Genomic DNA, 18,380 nt, shown 5'->3' with positions numbered 1-18,380 from the left:
TGTAGGGGCAGGCCAGAAGGACAGGAAGCTGGAAGGACAGAGGTGTTGGCCATGGTGAGGTTCAGGAAGGAGCTGGGCAGCCACAGAGGGCTGATCCTCTCTGTCAGCAGTTGCTATTTCTCTGGATTCTAAGCACTCACCTTTGACTCCCTCTGTGTGGCTGCCCACTCCAAGGGCACAACATTGGGTTCTTTTAGAATGTTGTTGGACCACCCCCTGCAGTCACCTACTTTAGGCACCAACTGGGTCCCTTTCCCTCCTGGACCAGAGGCAGGCCTCCCCACATTCTTCTTCTAGGAGTGTCTCACCCTGTCAGAAGCCACATTGGGGAAATAATAACAGAACAGCTCAAATCTCATTTCCACAGGTGTTCTCTCAACCCAGGTGTTATATGAGAGGCTCCAGGATCCTCTCCTACATGTTTCTCCTGCCCTGACAGCATCTGCTACTCTGCTGGTTCTTGACTTGGAAACTCTGAAAGGAAAAGTAATCACCAGCCCCAATTTAGTGCAATAGGACATGGGTGGGATAGGACTCCACTAAGAAACCAACTTGTCAAAGACTTCTCTTTGGGAAAGGGAAAAATATATATAGCCCTGCCTTTACTTTCTTAAAGAAATGATGAGAAAAATCCTAAAATTAGAAATTGCTTATATAAATAAATTCTATGGATGTACCCACAGGCTTGACAATTATTATAATGACATGCTATGATCAGGGAAAAGATCATATTTTCCAAGATGGTTGCAACAACATCACTTTAATCCCAACAGGCCCTTCTCCCAAGGAATGTGTGCTTAGCCCTTTTACCCAGATTGGGGTACTTTCCAAGGCAGCTGCAACACCTCACATGGTCTCATTACAATATGATTTTGACCTCCCCTTAAACCTGGATAAGTCTTCGTGTCCACCTCAACCAAGACTCTTGCAGAGATAGTCACATGACTTCTCAGACCAACTCATAAATATGCCATGTATTTACACCTTGTTTTCTTGAGATTCTCATGCCTGGAACTCAGCCACCATGCAGAAGGAAACCCAAGGCCCCACAATAGAAGGCCATGAGTAAGCGGTTCAGCAAACATCACCGGCTGAGGTTCCAACTGATAGCTAGCACCTACTGCCAGACGTATGATGAGTCTACTGCCTCCTTTCACATAACAAGTGACACTGGAGCTCTTCAGGGGTCAGACAATGAATGAAAAATTCCTTTAGATGAGTCCAGCAACTTGATGTCTAAACCACCCCAGCCTTTATACCTAGACATCATGGAGTAGAAACTAGCCATCACTGCCATGTTTTTATTTTTCAAATCCCTGGTCCATAAAACCTGTGAGCACAGTGAGCTCTTGTTGCTTGGAATGCCTGGCTACATAGAAGTAGTAAATGGAGGGCCTCCCCAGTGGCACAGCGATTGAGCACTGGGTTGCGAAGCTGCCCGCAGCCTCTGCCGCACTGGTTTGATTCCTGGCCGCCGGGCCAGGGTCCCACATGGCACACAGACCTCTCCTGCCACGCCCTCTGCTCCCCTCAGTAGTGTACTTCGTCAGTCTGCCTGCTCTTCTCTCCCCTCTGGCTCTGGTGAATTCTCTCACCCTCCCGTGCTTCTGTGTACCCAGTGCTTGTATAAATAAATAAATAAATCTTTTTTTTTTTAATTTAAATAAAAATAAAAAAAGGAAGTTGTAAATGGAAAAAACGTACTAAAATGCACATGTGGCATAAAGCATGCATTTTTTGCTTAGACAGTAGGGTAGAGAGTAATTAAAACTACAAGACTATAGAGTCAACAAGGACTCTATAAGAAAACAGTTTACACTAGTGAGAAAATAGATCTCTATACAGCTACATTCCACTCCCAAAGACCGTTTGGGGGTGGGGGGAAGGGAGATGGAAATTTCAAAAGCTGTCCTTTTTTTCTCTGTTGATAAAGACTGAAACAGAGAGTGGGTACTTCCAACATGACTCATCAGTAAGGTCCTTTGAGATGGAAAGGAGGACCTGGTCTGTGTCAGGGTTAAAGACCTAAACCACTTTTTATAATAAATGAGAGAATTTGAAAGTTTTAAGAAGCACAGTAGGCAGGCAACAAAAGGGGAAGCTAGAATCTTTAGAGAAAGTCCATGAGGAAGAAATTCCTTATTCATGTTATTATGAATTTGAATTTCCCCACACCTTGATTCAGGCCCAATGGGCACACATTCCTGGAGAGAGGGGCCTGGAGGGAACAAAGAACAGAGGTGGAGTCCCAGGGAAGCTTGATATGGAAGGGAGGGGAGGCAGTAAGAGGTTCCATCATGAGACAAATGAACCCAGAGATCTTGGGGGCAGAAACTGAGAGACAGAACCCACCAGGGAATACCAGCCCAGAGATGGTGGGAATCTTGGGGAGGACACAAGACTTCCCACGGGAAATAGTGACAAAGATCTTAATCACTTCAACTTAATCCTCAAAGTACAAGGGACCTCAACCAAAATCTGAATTATAAACATGGGAGTGGAGTGGCATCTTGCACAGGGGTTAGTTTATCATATCAGTGTTCCAGGTAGAAATGTCAAAAGTCAAAATACACTTGAAACCCTTAGGTCATCCGATGAGTCAGTGTTTTCTGAAATAAATGCTCAATTGGAGCCGCCTTGGTGGTGCAGAGGTTAAAATTTCAGTACAATCAACTTATACCAGCCACTGTGGCATAAGTTCCATCTCCAGCCAGGAGCTAACCCACATGAACAGCCGACCTCTCCTGTCTTGCTCACTGCTCCCCTCAGGAGTGTATCCCCACTCTGTCGCTGGTGAATCCTCTCACACACACACACCCCTGCACATCTGGCACACCCCGGTTTTTGTATGTATAAATAAATAAAAATAGATCTTAAAAAAAAAAAAATCCCCATAGCCCCTAAGTCTTAGTTTGACATTCAATTGAAACAATTAGTTTGAATGAGGTACCATGTTGAACCCAAAATACAATTCTTCAAACTGAGAACCTGGGGCCTCTCTGGTGGCCTAGGGCTTAAGTCTCAACACTATCAGTGCTACAGCCTGATTTTATTTCAATAAATCTGCCTGTTCTGCTTCCTACTCTGTCTCTGGTGAATCCTCTCACCCCCTGCACCTCTGACCTACACCCCAGTTCTTCTGCATGGAAAAAAAAAAAACCAAAAAACTGAGAACCTGGTCTGCATGGTGAGACTCTCTTTCCATGAGAGACCACCAGGAAGGAAGTTCCCAGCAGGGAAGAGCAGATACCCACCTCCTCACATGATTGCTCCCTCCAGGGCATCTGCAAACTCTGGAATGGTGAATGGAGTTACCCACACTTTGCCTTCTTTCTGTGCCTCCTGTCTTCTCTCAAGATTGTGTCATTCAGCACATGTAATTTTACTGTCTGTGTGATGTGAAACTCATAAAGATAAAAAAATACTTAAGCCAAGAAGAAATATTGGAAGCACCACCAAAATCTTAGCAGTGGCAATCCTTAGGTACTCTGCTATTCAGACTTTCTACTAATGTAGAAATAAATGACATAATAATAAATAGATATTTATATAAGCAGAGAGAGACAATGTTTGTAATGATAAGAACCTCACTGGGTGATTGTAGAGATTAGTGTTTTAGTGCTTAAAACTGGACATACATTGTAGGCCTTTATATATATATATATACATATATATATACATATACACACACACACACACACACACACACACACACATATACATATTATATATTCATTATAAACATCAGGAAAAAATATAAAACAGACCTCACTGCAGTGAGACAGTGAAGAGGGGGCAGAGGAGATGGCCTACCCATGGGGAGTCCTCCACCCTACCCTGAAACCTGTAGGAAGTTGTGTGGTTTTCATCACCACTGGATGACTTGGGTGTTTTTGCTGAAGGAAGGTCACAGAGGGTTATACTAGCCAGGAGTAAACCCCAAGAAGGATCTAGAAATCAGGTAGGAAAAAATGGGAAGGTGGGAGGGAAGGCTGAAAGGTTTCAGAATTTCCAGAAACAGTTTGTTGATGCTATCATCATGGGCAGGCCTCTCTCTCAGGACAGACAGGCCTGCCTAAGAAGAAGGGAGATTAGGGAGCTCGCGTTCTATACTCCAGTGACTTGAGATGTGAATCTCATTCCTACCATTTGAACAACTTATATAATTTCCTGTGGCCTCAGTTTTCTCATCTAGAAAATAAGGAATGATGACAACATGTCCCACATCAGAATGCTGTTGGGATTCATGCCCAGAGTGTTTTTTTTTTTTTTTTAGTATTTTATTTTATATAATTCTTACACCATTTTTTCATTTTTGCACAATGTATGCATTTTCATTATGGTTATATTCCCCATACAATTGCACACCCCCCTTATTTTGCTCTAGTCCTTCCTCTCCCCGCCCCTCCCTCCCCCCTACATAGTGTGTCTCTGGTTTATAGTTGCTTGTTGATTTTGATTTTTACTTTGTATTGATTAGTCTTTTTCCTGGTCTCTTATTTAAGTTTTCTAAATTCCTGCTATGAGTGAGACCATCCAGAGTATTTTACCACAGTGCCTGGCTTGCACAGGATATCAGTAAATACTAGACACTGCTTTGATTTGCAGCCTGAAACACCTAAATACAACAACTCCCTCCCCTCCTTATCTACAATTTTGTTTCCCTCAGTTTCAGAAACCCAAAGTCAACCACGATCCAGAAATATTATATAGCATAAGATATTTTGAGACAGAGACCGCTTTTTCATAACCTTTATTGGAGTATATTGTTATAACTGTTCTATTTTATTGAACAATTATATTGTTATAATTGTTCTATTTATTGAACAATTATATTGTTATAATTGTTCTATTATATAATTGTTCTATTCTATTACTAATAGTTTATTAGCTACTAATATTAATCTTTTACTGTATCTAATTTATAAATTAATTTTTTTCATCAGTGTGCATAGGAAAAAACATAGAATATATAGAGTATGGTGGTATCTGTGGTTTCAGGCATTCACCGGGGGTCTTGAATGCATCCCCTAAAGAATAAGGGGAGGCAACTGTATTACATGTGATTGTGAATGCTTAAATGATTCTCTGTGTTGTAATTTACATAGAGTACTTTGCTGTTTAAAAGCATATTTTTGCAACATTAATTGAAATGTGCCCCCATTTGTCACCCATTAAATTGTCAAATACAGCCTGGTGTTGAAGAGAGTGTGGGCAAATGGACTCACCTTCCCTGTTGAAAGGGATGTAAGTGCCACAATTTCTTGGCAGATGTATTTGATATTACATATCAGGTCCTTTAAATATGCTATGCTGGGGCCAAGTGGGGCAGGCAAAGAAGTCATGTGGAGGCTGGCAAGGGATGTAACAGAGATGGGTGCAAGATTTCTGGTGGAGGTGAAATACAGAAGCTTGGATAGATCCACGGACTCAATAGATCTTCTGTAAGGAGTCCCAGGAATATTAAGAAGATATAAAATATGTGGTCAAGCAAATCAAGTCTCAAGCAGCTGTTAGCTAGTTGGGTGTTAGAATGCTAACCCTGCAACATTGGGGACCAAAAAAAAAAAAGCCCTACATCTGCCAACTGCACAGGGATCTTCCACTTAGCATACCCATGATGGACTTACTGACTCACTGCACTACCCACACAAAATGGTTCACCTCCCACTGTTCAAGCCTCAACAACCACACCAAGGCACCACAACTTGTCTAGGTGTTCAAGCTCCCATGCATGGAGTCATCTTTGATTTCTGCATTCCTTTCTCTGGTACCACTACCATCATCAACCCAGCCCCCACATCCAGTCACTCAGTCAGTCCTGTTTCTTTCCTACCATAAAATATCCTGAATCCTAAGCATCCCTCTCTGACTCCAGGAATACTGACTGATAAAGACCACCTTCTTTCCCCACCAGAGCTAGCCTTCTTATCTTACTTCTACTTTTAATGTCTCCAAGCCAATCTTCAGGTAACAGTCTACATGCTCCTTTAAAACTATACACCATAGGGGCCTCCCTGGTGGCACAAGGGGATAAGCACTATGCTATGAAGCAATCCACAGCCTCTGCAGCATGAGTTCGATCCCCAGCCGGCCAGGGAGCAACCCACATGGCAAGGCAGACCTCTCCTGTCTCTCCTGCCCACTGCTCTCCTCAGCAGTGTGTTTCAATCAGTCTGCCTGTTCTGCTCCCCACTTTGTCTCTGGTGAATCCTCTCACCCCCTACATCTGTGGCCTGTACCCCAGCTCTTGTATGCATAAATAAATAAATCTTTAAAAAAAAAAAACTATACACCATATTGGGCCACTCAATTGACCAGATTAAAACTCACCAATTTCCTTTTGTTTTTAATGTAGAAAATGCCTGTATTTATTTTCTTTCCTTTTGTTAAACTGAAGAAATTTTGCATTATAACAATATGTAAGTTCCAGTTGTAGATCATTGAGAATCAACATATGTAAATACTACGCTAAATTAACCAAAGTCCAATTCTGTCCTTCACTCTCATCAATTTCTTTATGGTGTCTGCCTCTTTGTCTTTGTCTACTACCCATCTTCTCCTAGCCCACCTGCCAGAGCACCCACTTGCCTTCTCTCTGCTCCTCAACCATGTTGCACAAGGACTTTCCCCTTGATCTTCCTTCAGCTGAGGATACTCCATTGTTGGCTCTTCTCAACCTTGGGGCCTGTTTTCTAAGAGGTCTTTCCTAAGATTTTATTCTCAGGACACTTACCTCCACCTGAAATTATTGGTTTGTTTATTACACATTGATTATGTTCTTGCCTCACACCAACAGAAGGGGAGCTCCCTGCTTGCCTCATTTACTGTGGACTCTCAACACCCATTGTGTGGGAAGTGCCCCATAAGTGAGGATCTAGATCACAAGAGGTTGTGGCACCTCTCTGATACAGCACCCTCAGGTCACTGGTGACTCCACTGTTGGTGGTGAGATACTGGGTCAGGGACTGGCCACTGGTCCTGGCAGAGGGGCAAGACAGCTGCTTCTTGTTTAACCCAGAAGAACACCAAAGGGGACTCAGGACTTGGTCTCAACTTACAGAGCAAGTGAACAGCAAGATGAGAAGTCAGGGCTTCTGAATTTTCAGTACCTGCCTAGGTGATTGCTCCAGCTGTATCTTGTCACTCTCCCTTGCAATGACATTTCACAAAGGTGTACAAATGTTGAGCATTAACTCCATCCCAGATGAACACTTCTTGAGACACCTGGTTGTGTGACATGTAGGAAGTTAGTGAATGAATAAGCATTCAAGTGATGAAATGTTCACACATCACTGAGCTGCCCAGCAAAGTTGAGATTCCTTAGCTTGGTGTTCAAATGCTCCACAATTCAGCCTCTCTCCAGAATTGAGCTACTTCTTGACCTTTATTTCCCCCATCTGTACAATGAGAAGCAAATAATCAGCAAAGTCCATTCCAACAATGATGTTTTGGAATACTTCTCCAGTCCATGAGTTCCGTCCTCTCGCCAAACAGATCTACTGTCTTCTCTGTCCCAAAATGCCAAACATAGGAAGGGTCTCTTCACATTGTTGCTATTCCTTCACCATTATAAACATGTTGGGATAAAAACTTGTGAAACACTCATTTATGTCATCCACTAGAGATGTCTTACAAGTTTTTGCATCCTTAAAACATCTAACACAATGAGGAACTACAAGAACTCCAGAAGGGCTGGGATCATTTATGGAGGTGAAGCTAATAGATACTCACCTGTTAGGATGGCTGAATGGGGTCTTGCCTGTTGGCAGAGTGACAGGTAGGACTTGACCTACACAGGGAAATGGGGCAGAGGGGTTATTAATGACTGCCACTATGGAAACAAAAATACCTACTATCATTTGGTTACTAACAGTATTCAAAGGCATCAGATATTTAAGCCACAAATTAGAGGCTTCCTGTGCCAAAGGCAGTACCAGTTTTACAAATGAATAATGAATGACTTAGCAGTTCTGTTTCTGTTTGCCTTTTACATCTGTTTGTTTGTTTTGCAGGAGGAGAGGTGAGAGGAAATATTAGAAAGTTTGCTCCATTCCTGGCTAGTGATGCCTGTATTATTAGTGTCCCCCTCCATCACAGTCCTCACCCCTGAGTATATCTCTCTGATTTCTTCTGAGAATGAAGTAACTCCTATTGAATAAAATGATGATCACTGGATTTTTTGTCAGTCATTATTGCTCTTTTCGTTTTGCTTTTAAAAGGTAAACTTTCCTTATGAAAAGATAATACATAGAGTTTCTAACTTCTTGGTGAGCATTTGGGAGTGGATTTGGCATTGGGGGATGAAGGGATGAAGGCAGCCCCCAGACTCCCAGTCAGGGTCAGAACATTGGAGACCAACCCAAATCTGTCTCGGACCTGCTGGGCCACCGGGGGCAGCCACTTGCCATTTCTGCACCTTTGTTTTTCTTTCTTGGAACCTGAAAGTCAGCAGCTGGGTATTCTCCAGGGGCTTTTCCAGTTACATGATTCTATAATTCAAGGAAGCACAATTAACAGAAATAGCAAGGTGGTGGCCACATGGATAGGCCTGGAAATCAGAAACCAGTCTAGCTAAGATTAGTTGCATAAAGACTGGTACTGTATGATAGCACTTTACATTTCTAATTTAATTTATGCAGTAGGTGAATTTCATCTAAAAGTCTTCCTCCCTTCTCCCATCCCCCTGCTTTCCTTCCACATACAAAATTGTTATTAGTATATGGACATAAACTTTCAGTTTCTTTACACAGTCATAAACAAAAATGGACACACAAAAGTAGTATATTTTATACATATTCTTCTGCATTTTGCTTTTTTGTCTATTTAATTTGTCTAATACTTAATATGTATCACACAAATTTCAATATTAATATGGTGTCTTCATTCTTTTTTGTAACTACAGAAGATTCCATGGCAAGAATGAATCATAGTTTATTCAATCAGCTCCCTATGGATGATTATGTGGATTGTTTCTGTTTTTTTTATTACAAACAATACATTAGTGAATAACCTTGGACACACATGATTTGGGACAGTACAAATATATTTATCTATAGAGGGCCTCCTGGTGGTGCAGTGGGTTGAGCGCAGTGCAGCGCTGTGAAGCTGTCCGCAGCCTCTGCAGCGTGGGTTTGATTCCTGGCCGGCCAGGAAGATACCCACATGGCGTGGCAGGCCTCTCCTGTTGCGCCCACTGCTCCCTCAGCAGTGCTTTCGGTCTGTCTGCCTGTTCTGCTCCCCGCTCTGTCTCTGGTGAATCTCTCACCCTCCCGCACCTCTGGCCTGTACCCCAGCTATTGTATAAATAAAAAAATAAATCTTATAAAAAAACCAAATATATCTATAGACAAATTTCTAAAAATTGAATTTCTTTTGTAATTTTGTGCTTTTGCACTTTTCTTAGAGATTGTCAAGTTATTCTCTATGGAGATTACACTGATTTACTCATTCAACTTTGAAGTTTGAGTGTCTTCTTTCCCACAACCACTACTACACACTGTGCCACCAAATATTGAGTATTGATCAATTTGACAAATTAACAAATGGTCTTTCTATGTGATTTTAATTTGCACCACTCTTTTGATGAATCAGATAGTGGATCTTTTCTCGTAGTTAACAGGCATTTGTATCTCTCTCTCTGTAAATGAATACTATTAGCCCTTTTCCCACATGTAAATTTTAAAATAAATCATGTTACATATCATTCATGGCCATGGACATTCACAAGGAAGGATGGGCGTAAGGGAAACACTGGCTAACCTCAGTTGAGAGGCTGCCCCTGGAGAGGAAGGCAGGGCAATTGGCAATCCCAGGGGTGGGAGGGCTGGAGTGGGAGTAAAATGAACACAAAGACACTTCCATTGAGAGTGCAACATTTTATTCCTTTGAAATGAAAGACATGAAGCAAACATGGCAGAAAGAAAATAGAAGAGGACAGAGAGATGGTAAGAAGAAATAAAAGGAAAGGAGGGAAGGTGGAGGTGCAGAGGGAGGGAAAGAAAGAGAAGACAGGCTTGAAAAACAATGAACCTGAACTTGAATTCCATCCCTGACCCCTTATGACTCTCCTGCCCTCTCTGATTCCCCATGTCTCTAGGTTCTCAACATCTATAGGACATACATAATGCTCACCTTGCAGAGTTAGCACAATGACGAAAGAAAACCCATGTAAAACTATGATGAATGTATCACTGTGACTCAGTAGGCACAATAATTTGTTATTATTCAATTGTATAAGATGTCTCTAGTCAAAAGAAAGGTCTGGTGGCTTGTCTTGACTCAATTACCTCGATTTCCTGTTGAGTTTCCCAAGCAGGGCCTCTTAATAGCACCACGCCTACGCTTTGAATCTCGCTAACTTCTTTTCCAAAAGTCCTCCCAACTGCCCCATGGCCTAACTGGTGTGAAAGCAGTGAGGGCGTGGTCAGGGCAGAGAGGGGGAGTTTCCTCTGTGTTGTAACCTCTGTTCCTAAGAGCCGAGTCCTCTATGAGCATTGGTTTCCCTTGTGGCAGCATCTACAAGGTCCAAGTCCAACACACCCTTTCTCTCAGCGCAAACTCTGGCCAAGAGTCTCCCTGCCATCCCTCTGTAGGAATGAGGAAATACAGGTTTCCGCCGTTTTCCTAGACCTATAATTTCTGTGGCCTTAGAATCAGTCATGGCCTCCCTCTTTTCTTACTTTCCATTCCATCCGCTGGCCCCAGACTGCTCCCCTCAGACAATACTACTTCTGCCTCTCGTTCCTGCTTCCCCAAGCCAGATTTCTTTGTTATAAATGCCTCTTATCAGAACAAGGAAGATTGGAGCAGTGGACTTTGTATACTCCCTCTACACCTCTGGCTTATTTCCTAGGTTGACATGTTCCTATTCTTTTTCATCATTTTGCTATTGAAACATTAAAAAACTAAAGTGAGAAGAGTAAGGAGGAAGAAGAAAAGCGAGAGGAAGGAGAATGATCATAAGACAGAAATAAAAGGCTTCGGGCCTCCACAGTGGCGCAGCAGGTTGAGCGCAGAGCTGTGAGCTGTCCGCACTTCTGCAGCGTGGGTTTGATTCCTGGCCAGCCAGGGAGATTCCCACATGGTGCAGCAGACCCCTCCTGTCATGCCCGCTGCTCCCCTCAGCAGTGATTTTGGTCTGTCTGCCTGTTCTGTTCCCTGCTCTGTCTCTGGTGAATCCCCTCACCCTCCCATACCTCTAGCCTGTACCCCAGCTATTATATTAATAAAAAATAAATCTTTAAAAAAAAAAGAAAAAGGCTCAAAACAGATGGTATCTTAGCAACAGAAGGAAGCTCCTGAAATGACCTAGAGGTTTGTATTGGACATGACAGTTCCATGATCAGCTACTGAACCTCTGTAGGGGCCAGCAACAGTGTGCACAGTCAATGCCAGGTGCTGGGCAAACCTATAGGAACACCTGCTCTCAAAACATCTGGAAGTCAGAAGGCCACCCAGCCAGTAAAGAAAACATCCTTCAATTATGGGCAGCTATGAATGGACAACAGCCCATACATCAACTAGTGAAAACTATGGGGAAAATATTGCAATTTTTTCACAGTGGATGGAGATCACTTTATTCACAACAGAATGGGTCTGGAAGAAAATTGTAAAACAAAGTCGAACTTTCTTGGCATGTATGAGTATTTCTTCTTTCAGCAAACTGGATTCCATAAATCCAAGGGCTCCCTTCTAGAGCATCTGCTGCAGGTCTGCCAAGATATCACTACCAATGCCTCACCTCTCCTCCTTCATCCCAATTTCCCTTTCATTGGCCTCATTTCCCTGGGAGTCAGAGAAACCAGCTCATTTAAAATGATAATAGACGTTGTGATAGGCACAATAATAACCTTCCAGAGATGTATTGTAGGGCACAACAGAAATCATCCCATATCCCTCTGGGTTTTTATAGGCTGGCAAGCAATCAAACAAGCATCAGATATATTGATAAGAGAAAAAGGAAAAAAAGAAGTTTAATAATAGCATGTCTACATCTTGAATACATGAAAGAGACCTAGCAGAACTGAGTAACTCACCTATGTGGCTTCAGATGCCATCTTAAATACCTTAGCTGAGACAGAAGGACTTTTCTCGGGGAGGTTACCAAGGAAGGCACAGTAGAAAAAGGTATACATACAAAAGTAGAAAAAGATTTAAGTTCTGTCTTCTCCACTAATAAGAGATATGGAGATCAATCTTCCTAGGAGAGGCCCTTATAGAAGTTCACATGTAAATATTGTTCTTTAAATTAACCTCCACCCAGTCTTCGGAGTACCTCCCATGCAATCAACCTTTGGACAAAGAAATATTTTCAGGTGGCAGATTTTTGCTCCTCTTGCCATATTCATGCCTTAATCCCCAGATTTTTTTTTTTTTCATTAAGGTAACCTTAGGTTGTAACACCAGAACCTTTTAACCTTTAAAGGAGACTTGCAAGTGGAATTTCGGTTAAAGACCTTGAGATGGGGAGAGTATTCTGATTGATCCAGGTGAACCAACCTAATTACAGAACCAAGCCTGTAACAGAGGAGAACTTTTACTGTTGAGTCAAAGAGATTTTAGGAGAGAAGAAGCATTTGGGGCATTAAGGGTAAAGGAAGCAGGCAGGTGACAAGAAATGTGGGTGGTCTCTAGAAGTGGACTAGTCCTCGGGGACAGCCAGCAAGGAAACAGAATCTCAGTCCTACATCCACAGGGAACTGAATTTTGCAAACAACCCAAATGTGTAAGGAAATACATCTGTCCCAGAACCTCCAATAATCTAAAAGCCCTACAGATTTTAGCCCCTCACACTCATGTCAGAATTCTGACCTACTATAAAGTAACAAATTTGTGTTGTTTAAACCCCTGTAATTGTGGAAATTTATTTTCTAACAATTGAAAAATGATACATGTTATCATAAGACAGTCAGCAGGGCTCTTCAGTTGTTTTCTGAGGAATATATTTGCATCTATGTTGCAACAGGAAGATTGTTTTACATTTAGTAGCCAGATGTCATATCCACTTTGTTCATTCACCTGTTCAATAAACATTTACTGGGTGCCAATCCAGCACCAGGCATGTAGCCCCCTCCGTGTATTGCTCCTTCTACAGGATCTCTATACAGGTGGGTTTGTCAGCCCATCATTGATCTTTGACACACTAGGTCCAAGGGTAACTCAGTTGAGAAGAACTCACCGTAAATTTCTTCTAGCTGCCTAGAAAGGCTGGGAAGCCTGACATTCCAAAACCTGCAGATCAGACTGCATTTGGTCTGATCTCCACAAGAGCTGGGAGGTTTTACTGTCTCCCTTTTACATAGGAGGCTTCAAAAGACTATTGGCCAAGTCACCCCACCCATAGCTGATGGATCAACATTTTTTTAAAATTGTGGTTAAAGCACATAAAACATAAAATTTACTATCTTAACTATTTTTAACACCACAGTTCAGTAGTGTTAATGACATTCTCACTATTGTGCAATAATCTCCAGAATTCTTTTCATCTTGCAAAACCGAAACTCCATGGACTCATTGGACAATTCTCCATCTCACCCCTCTCCCCAGGCCTGAGTAATCGCCATTCTGTTTTCTATCTCTGTGAATTTGAGAATTTGTCTCATATGTAATATTCTATGTACTTCAAGTAATTGGAACCACACCATATTTGTCTTTTTGTTCCTGGCTTATTGCACTTAGCATGATGTTCTCAGGGGTCACCCCTGTTGTACCATGTGTCAGAATTGCCTTTCTTTTGAAACCTGAATAATATTCCTTTGTATTGACCACACTTTCTTTACCCACTCATCTGTTGACAGATGCCTGGGTCGCTTCCATGTGGGCTACTGTGAATGATGCAGCTATGAATATGGATGTACAAATCTCTCATAGAGATTTCACTTCCTCTTCTTGTGGATCTGTGCCAGTGGAGGTGGAATTGAACACAAACCACTCTGATGTTCATTCTCTTCCCAGCATGTCAACAGCCTGAGCTGAATCATGGCTTCCCAGGCTGTAGCTAACCTGATGCATGAAATATTTTACTCATAGTTTATTATAACAGGACAGATGAAGCTACTTTTATCCTATGAACTTTCATTGATTAAAATACAATCTGATATGCTGAACAAAGAATAAAACTCAAACTCCTTGGCCCTATCTGATCTGGTTCTTGCCTACCATTCTGACCTCATTATAACCACTTGCTACACTTCAATCATGCTGGCTCTGTTTCTGTTCTGCAAACACACTAAGTTTGCACCCACCTCAGGGCCTTTGTACACTTGCTGTCCATTCTCCCTAGGGCTTTGCAGGACTGGCTCCTTCTCATTTTTCAGGTCTCAGATGATCAAAGAGGTCTTCCCAGACTACCTTTTGTCAAATAGCACCTCCTGCCACTATCTATCAAATTGATCTGTTTTTTTTATAATGACTTAAAATTTATTTTGTTGTTGCTATTTTCTAGTTTATTATCTGTCTCCCTCACAAGAATGCAATTTCCACACAGAGATCTTATCTGTCTTATTCCTCAGAGATCTCCAGAGCATAGAACTATACCTGGCACATAGTATGTGCTTACTAAATATTTGTTGAATAAAGGAACCTATTGTTACTATTTATCACATCAAGAAATATGGAAACAGAGGGGGGGCGGAGCAACATGGCGGCGAGGAGACGCTGCGAGTAAGATCTCCCATTAAAAAAAGTTAATAGGGAGGAAAAGCGGCAGGTCCCAGTGAGAACCGGGACACGGAAGATAAACGGGTGACGCCAGCGAACCCGCGAAGAAGAAAGTGGCCATAAAAGAGGACCAGAAGGGAGGGAAGCGCAGAACCCTGCTCCCCTCCCCCGCCCACAGAGGCGGCACTCTCCGACCGGCAGAGAGGAGGAAAACAACAAACTAAAACTGCCAACAAGAACAAAGGACGCAGCAAGCGGGACTGGGAGTGGAAAGGAACTATTGCAGCCACCACACCCTGTGAACGGGAGCTGCGGAGAACCCCCGCAGGATCCGCCGCGGAGGTGAGCTCTGGGCGCCATTGAAGAGAGCCCCGCCCAGGAGGAGACCAGCACCAGCACACAGCCCCGGCCCCCGATGACTCCTGGAGGAACCAGAGGGGAGCAGAGAAGCCCACCCAAGATGCCGGCCAGTCCCAACTACACAGTGTCCCAACGCATACGGCAAATTAGAAAACAGACAGTAGGGAGGAGAAGAACCACACGCAACCTAGCAACTCTCCAGAGAAAAAGCACACCACAAAAAGAAAACCAGCCCCCAGATGGCAACGACAGTAACTTGGAAGAACTTCTGAGCCTTCCAGAAAGAGAATTTAAAATTGCCGTGATTAAAAAACTGACAGAAGTCATAAAGGAAAACAATGATAAGGGAAAAATAATCAACGATCAGAAGAATGAAATTGAGTCCCTAAAGAGGGAAGTAAAAGAAATGCAGGAGATCAAAGAATTAATGGAAGAACTAAAGAATTCTGGGAAAAGCAATGAAAGCAGAATTGATGAAATGGAACAACGATAAGTACTCTTGAAGACACAGAAATAAAAAGAACCAAAACAGAAAAGGAAAGAGAAGTACGAAGGAAAAAGAATGAAGAAAGACTTCGGGAACTATCTGACTCCATGAGGAAAGGAAATATAAGAGTTATAGGAATACCAGAAGGAGAGGAGAGAGAAGTAGGAACAGAGAAAATATTCAAAGAGATAATTGAAGAGAACTTCCCAAATGTGAAGGAGGAGCTGAAAATTGATATACAAGAAGCAAGAAGAACACCAAACTTCCACGACGAAAGGAAAAATACAGCAAGACACATAATAGTAAAGCTCCCAAGAATCCAGGACAAGGAAAAAATAATGAAGCTGGCAAGAGGGAAGAAACAGATAACATTCAAAGGAAAGCCAATCAGGCTGACATCAGACTTCTCCGAAGAAACACTACGGGCAAGGAGAGAGTGGAGGGACATAGTCAACAGACTCCAAGAAAACAGATGCCAACCAAGAATACTCTATCCCGCAAAGCTCTCCTTCCTCTTTGAAGAAAGAATATGGACTTTCCCAGACAAACAGAAACTCCGGAATTTCATTGCAACTAAACCCCCACTCCAAAAAATACTACAAGGAGTCCTAAAGCCAGAACCTCAGAGGGACGAATAACAATGAAAGAAGGCCAAAAAAAAAAAAAGTTATTAAAGAATAAATAAATAAAATCAAAGGAAAGACAAACACAATGGCAAATACAGATGTTAACATATCAATATTAACTCTAAATGTAAATGGACTAAACTCTTCAATAAAAAGACACAGAGTTGCAGCCTGGATTAAGAAACAAAACCCAAACTTTTGCTGTCTCCAGGAAACACATTTAGCTATAAAAGATAAAAATAGGCTCAAAGTTAAAGGATGGAAAACAATCCTACAAGCAAATGGACCAAAAAAGAAAGCAGGAACAGCTATACTTATATCAGATAAAACAGATTTCAAACTCAAAAAGATAAAAAGAGACCCCAATGGTCACTACATTATGATCAAGGGGACAATACTTCAAGAAGAAATAACACTCATTAACATATACTCACCAAACGAAGGAGCACCAAAATATATCAGACAACTGTTGTCCTCTCTGAAAACAGACATCAGAGAAAACACATACGTAGTGGGAGACTTCAACACACCACTATCAACAATGGATAGATCAACAAGACAAAAAATAAGTAAAGAAACCAAAGCTCTAAATAAGGACCTAGAGCAATTGGGCTTAACAGACATCTATAGAACACTAAACCCCAAAAAAACGGAGTACACATTTTTCTCAAGCGCACACGGATCATTCTCCAGGATCGATCACATACTGGGGCACAAGACAAACATCAACAGATACACCAAGACTGAAATCATATCAACCATCTTTTCTGACCATGAAGGCATCAAACTAGAAATAAACCATAAAAGAAGGCAAGGAACTTTCCTACCTCATGGAGATTAAAAACCACACTACTGGAAGACCACTGGACTAATGAGGAGATGAAAGAAGAAATTAAAAAATTTTTTGAATTGAACGACAAGGAGGACACCAATATCCTAAATGTATGGGATGCAGCAAAAGCAGTAATAAGAGGAAAATATATAGCAATAGAAGCTCACATCAAGAAACAAGAAAGAACTCAAAGAAACAACCTAATCTCGAAGCTCAAAGATCTAGAAAAAGAACAAAAAAACCCCAAAACGTAGAAGAAAAGAAATAATAAAAACCAAAGCAGAAATAAATGAAATTGAAACTAAAAAAACAATCCAAAAGATCAATGAAACCAAGAGCTGGTTTTTGAAAAAAACAATAAAATAGACAAACCTAGCCAGGCTCACAAAGGAAAAAAGGGAGAAAGCACAAATAAACAGGATCATCAATGAAAGAGGAGAAATCACAACAGACACAGCAGAAATCAAAAGAATAATCAGTAACTACTATGAACTGTTATATGGAAACAAGTTTAACAATCTAGAGGAGATGGACAAATTCCTACAACTCTACAATCACCCAAAGCTAGATAAAGAAGAAATAGAACACCTAAACAGACCAATTACAATTAGCGAAATTGAAATGGTAATCAAAAACCTCCCCAAAACAAAAGCCCAGGACCTGATGGATTTACAAATGAATTCTACCAACATTCAGAGACGAATTAGTGCCTATCCTTCACAAACTCTTCCAAAAATTGAGAAGGAAGGGACAATACCAAACACGTTCTATGAAGCCAACATTACACTAATACCAAAACCGAACAAGGACAACACAAAAAAGGAAAACTACAGGCCAATCTCCCTAATGAACACTGATACAAAAATCCTCAATAAAATTTTAGCCATCAGAATTCAACAATGTATCCATAAGATAATTCACCACGACCAAGTAGGATTCATTCCAGGGACACAAGGATGGTTTAACATCCGAAAATCAATCAACGTTATCCAACACATCAACAAAAAGAAATATAAAAACCATATGATAATATCAATAGATGCTGAGAAAGCTTTCGACAAAGTGCAACACCCATTCATGATAAAAGCCCTTGAAATTCTTGGGATACAAGGAACATACCTTAACATCATAAAGGCCATCTATGACAAGCCAACAGCCAGTATCATTCTCAATGGTGAAAAGCTGAAAGCAATTCCATTAAGATCTGGAACAAGACAAGGATGTCCACTCTCACCACTGCTTTTCAATATAATACTGGAAGTCCTAGCCAGGGCAATAAGACAAGAGAAAGACATCCAAGGAATCCAAATAGGAAAAGAAGAAGTCAAACTATCACTATTTGCAGACGATATGATATTATACATAGAGAACCCCAAAAACTCCACAGAAAAGCTAATTCAACTCATCAATCAGT

General features: G+C 41.5%; 1 protein-coding gene across 1 annotated transcript in view; it reads right to left on the bottom strand.

The window, feature by feature from the left end:
- The window catches only part of ADRA1B (adrenoceptor alpha 1B), a 514,351-nt gene that overhangs the window by 460,226 nt on the left and 35,745 nt on the right, over positions 1–18,380 (bottom strand). Inside the window, exon 2 of the mRNA XM_054691783.1 lies at positions 7,735–7,792. The gene's annotated coding sequence lies outside the window, so the exon portion shown is untranslated. The remainder of the gene's footprint in view (positions 1–7,734; positions 7,793–18,380) is intronic.

This window comes from Talpa occidentalis, unplaced genomic scaffold (assembly GCF_014898055.3).
Source record: "Talpa occidentalis isolate TD23 unplaced genomic scaffold, MPIMG_talOcc4v2.1 talOcc4.9, whole genome shotgun sequence".
Lineage (NCBI taxonomy): Eukaryota > Metazoa > Chordata > Mammalia > Eulipotyphla > Talpidae > Talpa > Talpa occidentalis.
Note: the sequence above shows the minus strand (reverse complement) of the source record. Positions and strands in the feature narration are given on the sequence as shown.